Here is a 6,010-nt window from a genome sequence, read left to right as displayed (position 1 = left end):
GGGATTCAAAAGTTCTCTCCTAAATAGTTATCGAAGTGATCGTTATTTCATTGCCGACGGTCCACTGGCTTTACTCGTTTTGTGAAAATTTCTATTCATGGAAAACCTCATCAGGTGCTGGCCATTTTCAGATGCCGGAGCATTAGTTCATTACCATTAAAATCTCTTGGAACAAGTCTTTTAATTCTGTACCAAATCTTATCCTACAACTAATACCTCTGTTTTCCACAAGATGATACTTCCATCATATGAAGTACACTCCTTCCAAAAAAGATGTGACTCGAAAATTTAATTTTCAGAATGATTTAACCATTTTGGTGACTGGTGGACCACACATAACGATAGGGGCTCATTGTCAAAAAGCAAACCATGTGACGAGAGGGTTAGAGCCTTCAGTCCTACCCTAGACCTCCCAGGAGGGGGACGGGGGCTAGAGGTGGAATCAATTGCCAATGGTCAGAGGTTTAGTCAATTTTACTTACGCGATGAAGTCTCCTCAAAACCCCAAATGACTGGGCTCTGAGGGCTTCGGGGTCAGTCGGTCAGAGCAGAGAAGCACGGAAGCTCCACACCCTTTCCCATACCTTGCCCTGTATGACTTCCATACGGGTGTCCATCTGTATGTTTTATCATATCCTTTGATAATAAAATGGTAATGTAGTAAGTAAAATTTTTCTCTGAGTTCTGTGAGCCTGGCTAGCAAATTCATGGAACCCAAGGAAGGGTTCATGGGAATCTGTGATTTATAGCCATTGGATAAGAAGTGCAGGGAACGACTTGGGCTTGGGACTGATGTCTGAAAGGGGGGGAAGGGTTCATGGGAATCTGTGATTTATAGCCATTCGATAAGAAGTGCAGGTAACGACTTGGGACTGATGTCTGAAAGGGGAGTTGGGTGAAAAGTGGACAGTCTTATGGGGCCGAATCCTCAACCTGTGGAATCTGATGCTCTCTCCAGGTCCAGTGTCAGAGTTGCATTGAACTGTAGGACACCCAGCTGGTGTCGGAGAATTGCTTGCTGGTAGTGTGGAGAAGAACCCCCCACCCCCGGCCCCACAGACACACATGGAATTGGCTCCAGGAACCTAAATGAGATCGTAACCAGAAATAAATGATGTTTTATATGACTTAAAAATGATTTCTTTAAAAAAAATACATGACTAATATTTCGGGTGGGTCTGAACCAGCCCCTTCGACTAATCCTTTGTCTCCCTAGCATAGCACACTTCCTCCAACCTCTAGTAAATCCTAACTAATGTGCGTCTAATTACAGCAAGAGGCTCTCACGTTGTCTATTAATTCCTTGTCCTATTTCCTCCATCAATGAGTCTACAACGGCAAGTTTCTGGACCCAGAACAGCCGTGCCTGACCTTTCTCTTCTGCGCACAGATGCCTGAACAAAGCAGGCTGAGGCTCAGTAAATGTTAAAGGCTTTTCTCACCTGACAAAACCCTGTACACATAACTCGATTTAGCCTGAGGACCAACTTTTCATTTCTCATTCTAATATGCTGCCCAAACCAAACGCATCCTTCTAAAAATTCCCCCTCCTCTTTCTGCTTCTTCTGCCTGAAGACAAAGCCTCTTCCTTGAACCCCAGCCTGTGGCAGGCAGCTGGCTTACGTGTGAACCCACTTACATACGCCACCTGCCTGGTGACTGGGATTCGGAAAACTCGCTGTCTCGTGTTCCCTTTGGCTGACATTGTCACACTATGTCACTACTATCGAGGAACACGACATTAATCATTTTCCTAAACTGTGGGCACCTATAAATACCCACATTTTCTAGGCAGGCCCTCTTCTGCTCATTTAAGGTTCCCTGTGACACGACAGCCACACTGTTCTACCTGATTCCGAGATATTATTAATGAGATCTAATCGCATATCTCAATACTTAAATTCATTTTTGGAGGAACTACGTATTTTGTCAAACAATGATACTGAGATACGATTCACCTGTTTAAAGTTACAATTTTTTTTAGTACATTCACAAGTGTGTGCAAACATCACCAGTCAATGTTAGAATATTTTCATTACCTCAAAACGAAACCTTGCATGCTTTAGCTTCCAACCTTCTAACCCCCAGGCGGCCCGGGTCCCTAGCAGCCACTAATCCACTTTATAAAGACCTTGGTTTTATGAGATGTTCACATCAAGGGAAGTTGGATGATGGGTATACAGAATCTCTCTTTACTACCTTTGTCACCTTCATGTAAATCTAAAATAAAAACAAATTTTAAAATACCTCGAATACAAGTCAATATACTCTTACTGTTATACTAACATATATTGTGCTTGTGCAAAACCAGACTAAGTGTTTACATATAGTAAGTGACTGTATCCTCACGACCATCTGAGTTGATATTCTTTCTCTTACAGATAAAATTTAGGCTCAGAGAGTAAGTGACTTTTCCAATGTCCTCTCCCCAAGACCAACATGAGGACTTTGCACCTCAGCTTCTGGCTTCAAAGTCCAATTCTTTCAACCACTATACTTTTCTACTTAATCTTCTAAATGACGGGCGAGTAATTCAATACACGGAAGAAGAGAAAATGATGAAATCTGAGATAAAAATTTGAGCAGTTTTTTCCCCGAACACGAGTTTTAAAGAACTGCAACTATTAGCTCGGAAGTAATTTTTCTCACTTAAACATAATGTCGTGCGTTAGAAATGCTGCTCGTGGGTGAAAGTGGATCAAGTCGGGCCTTTGCGCCCATTGACTTCAGCTAGAAAAGGCGAACACATTACAAAACCTTGGAATTTGTCTGAAAGGGCTCGAATCCTGGCTCCATTGTCAAATGTGTCATCTTGGGAAATTCACTTAACATCTTGGGTTTCTCGGTACCTTTATCTGCACGCAGATCACAGAGCCCATTTCAGATGCTTGCAAAACTACATACCACGTAGTAAGTGAAGGATCAGTGCCCTGAAGACAGTAGAGGAGGTAAGAGCCAGAGAGGAGGTTGGGTCAGGACAGGGCAGCTGTTGCATGCAGAGGGTCTGGGAAGGCCATACTCACAGGAACACGGGGACGGACCTGAGCAGCATGAGGGAGTGAGTCATGAGGCCTTCTTCAGAAAGAGTGATTCAGGCAGAGGGAAGATGCTCCAGGTGAGAGTGACCTAGAGTGTAGAGAACTTGGAGGTCAGATGACAAGGAGCGGATTCGTCGCAGGGCGGGGGCGGTGTCCGTAAGTAGAATTGCAAACCTAAACACCTCTGATGTCTGCTCAAAGATTGCTATAGCATTGCCTGAGACATACTACCCCCCATGGAATTTTCCTCTACCTGGAAATATCACAGAACACATAGTTTGCATATGCCACACAAATTAATATTTAACATATAGGATTCTGTACAGACTCTGAGTGAGTGTTCACCTTTTACCTGTAACTGAATTGTAAATTGCTTCATGGCAGGCATATAGTATGTGTGTGTGTGTGTGTGTGTGTGTGTATGTGTGTGTTTGTATGCACAATTGTGTGCTTGTTTCAGATTTCATCACCTAAAGCATGTAGAAAATTATTGATTATTTGATGCATTTAATAAATTCTAATAGACACATTACTTTAGTGTGAAAACAATGGCGTTGTTTCTAATTCTTTAATCACGTGTCCTATAAAGGCCATATGTATTTTTTGGAAATTATCTTAAATTTGTAATATGACTTATAGGTTAGAGCTGAATTGTGCATGCGTTATATATTATGAACTGGTTTATAGACCTGAGAGATAGTCAAAGGTTATTTTAATCCCATTTGATAAACAGGTGACCATTCTCTTTAAAGAGGCAAATGGCTTCCCAAAACTTATACTTTTAATAAGTAGTGGAGACCAGAGTTGAACCAAGGTCATCAGGCCCTTGTTTATTTTTCTCTAACTTCGTTATAAGCAAAAACGACCAAAATATTGCAAAGTAAAATTGAGGTTATAAATATTAAAAGTAATATTATGGCTCCTAAAAAAGCATAAACCACACTTCCGTTAATTGAATTGGAGTCATGCCCCAATAAATACATGCTCTTAGAGCTGTATTTGCCCAGCAGTAATAAAGACTTGTTTTAAAAGGCTGGATTTCTAAAATATCAGCACGACACAAAATGGTAGCTTTCAGAAGAACAAAATACCTAACAGCAGAAACTACATGAACTGCTTTTTGGAAAGGTGGAAGATTCATTCCAATACCTGCCCCACAAAGTGACTAGAATTCCAGTGTGGCCACTTTCAAAACTTAATATTAACTATTAAAAATTTAAAATGATTTTTGGAGAGAAAAATCTAAAAGGATGCAAGGCTGAGGAGTGGATGAGAATTCAAAAGGAGTTCCTGGCTCTTCTGCAAAACGAGAAGATGCGTCTCTGCCAGATCAGGCATTGTATGGGCAGACGGCGTAAAGTCTCGCTTCTCTCATTACTCAACTATGCACTTCCCCCTTCCCATTACCTGTAGCAAAATCCCAATCCAAGTCTGGATTCTTTTGGCCTCTCAGAACTCTACTTAAAGATTTTCTTGGCTTCATCAAGTGAATACATTGAGAGGAAATGTCAAATATGTTCAGTATTACCAAAAAGCTATGCGGTAGGCAAACCTGCTGCCAAGAGACCTTATAACGATTTCCAAAACAAACAAGTTTTTGCCTTTTCCGTGCACTTATTCGCCTTCATTAGTCTCATTATTGGAATATTTCCAACCTGGAATCACAACCTATGCACGGCGCTCATTAATAGGTCCCTGGCTTCTCTGTCAGAATTGCAAACTGGGATCATAAGCCTTTAGCTTTACAGAAATGGTTGCTTTGAAGCCATTCAAATGTTGGCATCTTCGGTGCCGCGTTTAATACTCAACGTGTATTATATGTGCTATATTTCCTTTAACAACAGCTTATGTCATGCAGAGCAACTCATACATACAACCCAAGGCGATAAACTGAATGCAATACATACATAAGAGCATATTGCACACGACCTCTAGTTTTAACATTTAGATGTAAGCCATATGGCATTATATGACATGCATTTAGAGTTATAAGGAATCCAGAAAAGAACTAAGGTCATGCAAAAAATAAGATGATTTTCAAGTTAGAAAACCGAAATACAATTTGTGATTTTAGAACAAATAACAACTCTTTTCTCTCTCTCTTTTTTTTTGGTGGGTTTTTTTTTTGTTTTTTTTTTTGAGCTATGGTGAAAATGCCAGTATCATAGCTCAGGAGATCTGGCTAGTTCATGGGACTTGATTCATTCGACCAAAATTGTGAGAGCTCTTCTTTGAAAGTATTACTCGCTATTTTTCATATTACATGTATGTGCATGTCTCAATATAGTCCACATCTTTGAAAACTCATGATTTTATTATCTAGTTTTATTCTTGGAAAGATTTCAAATAAATATTCTTTTTTAATTTTTATTTTATTTATTCTTTTATTTTTTATGCCTATAGCACCTGGTCTTCCTAGGTGGTCTCCCATCCAAGTACTAACCAGGCCTGACCCTGCTTAGCTTCCAAGATCAGATGGGATTGGGCTTGCTCAGGGTAACATGGCCATAGACAAATAAATACTCTTATATGCTCATATTTTAAAAATCTAACACAAAAACATGAGATCTAGGGACTTACTGATTTTTATGAATGTAAGTGAGTACTGTATATTCATCTGGATGTTGTATAATTTGTAAACAAGATTTTTAAACAGTAGTATACTTCCGATGAGTTTAAATGACAAGTTCTGCCATCCAATTCACCAAAACATAATAATACATACTAAATCATTGAGTCATTTTCCTCCTCTCCTGAGAGAAAAACTATATGGCGTTATTTTACACGAAAAATAAATTTCTAACTGGTGGCCTAAGATCGAATGCTCATCAGTAATTTGTTTTCTACAATTTGTTGTCCACAAACCAATACTGCTCATTGAAGCTGAGATTCTCAGGGTCTGAATACACAGTAGAAAACTTCTCCGGGTCTGTTTGATGATATCTCTGTCAACCTTTTCTTTAATTATTTCC

The 6,010-nt window shown here is 39.8% G+C and overlaps 1 non-coding gene across 1 annotated transcript; it reads right to left on the bottom strand.

The window, feature by feature from the left end:
• Window positions 1-5,432: 5,432 nt before the first annotated feature.
• LOC112483022 lies at window positions 5,433-5,551 on the bottom strand. The gene has a single exon (XR_003047470.1). It is a non-coding gene; the product is annotated as a 5S ribosomal RNA (ribosomal RNA).
• Between the last annotated feature and the right edge of the window lie 459 nt (window positions 5,552-6,010).

Source organism: Pteropus alecto, unplaced genomic scaffold (assembly GCF_000325575.1).
Source record: "Pteropus alecto unplaced genomic scaffold, ASM32557v1 scaffold66, whole genome shotgun sequence".
Lineage (NCBI taxonomy): Eukaryota > Metazoa > Chordata > Mammalia > Chiroptera > Pteropodidae > Pteropus > Pteropus alecto.
The sequence above is the reverse complement of the archived record's forward strand: the minus strand, read 5'-3'. Positions and strand labels throughout refer to the sequence as shown.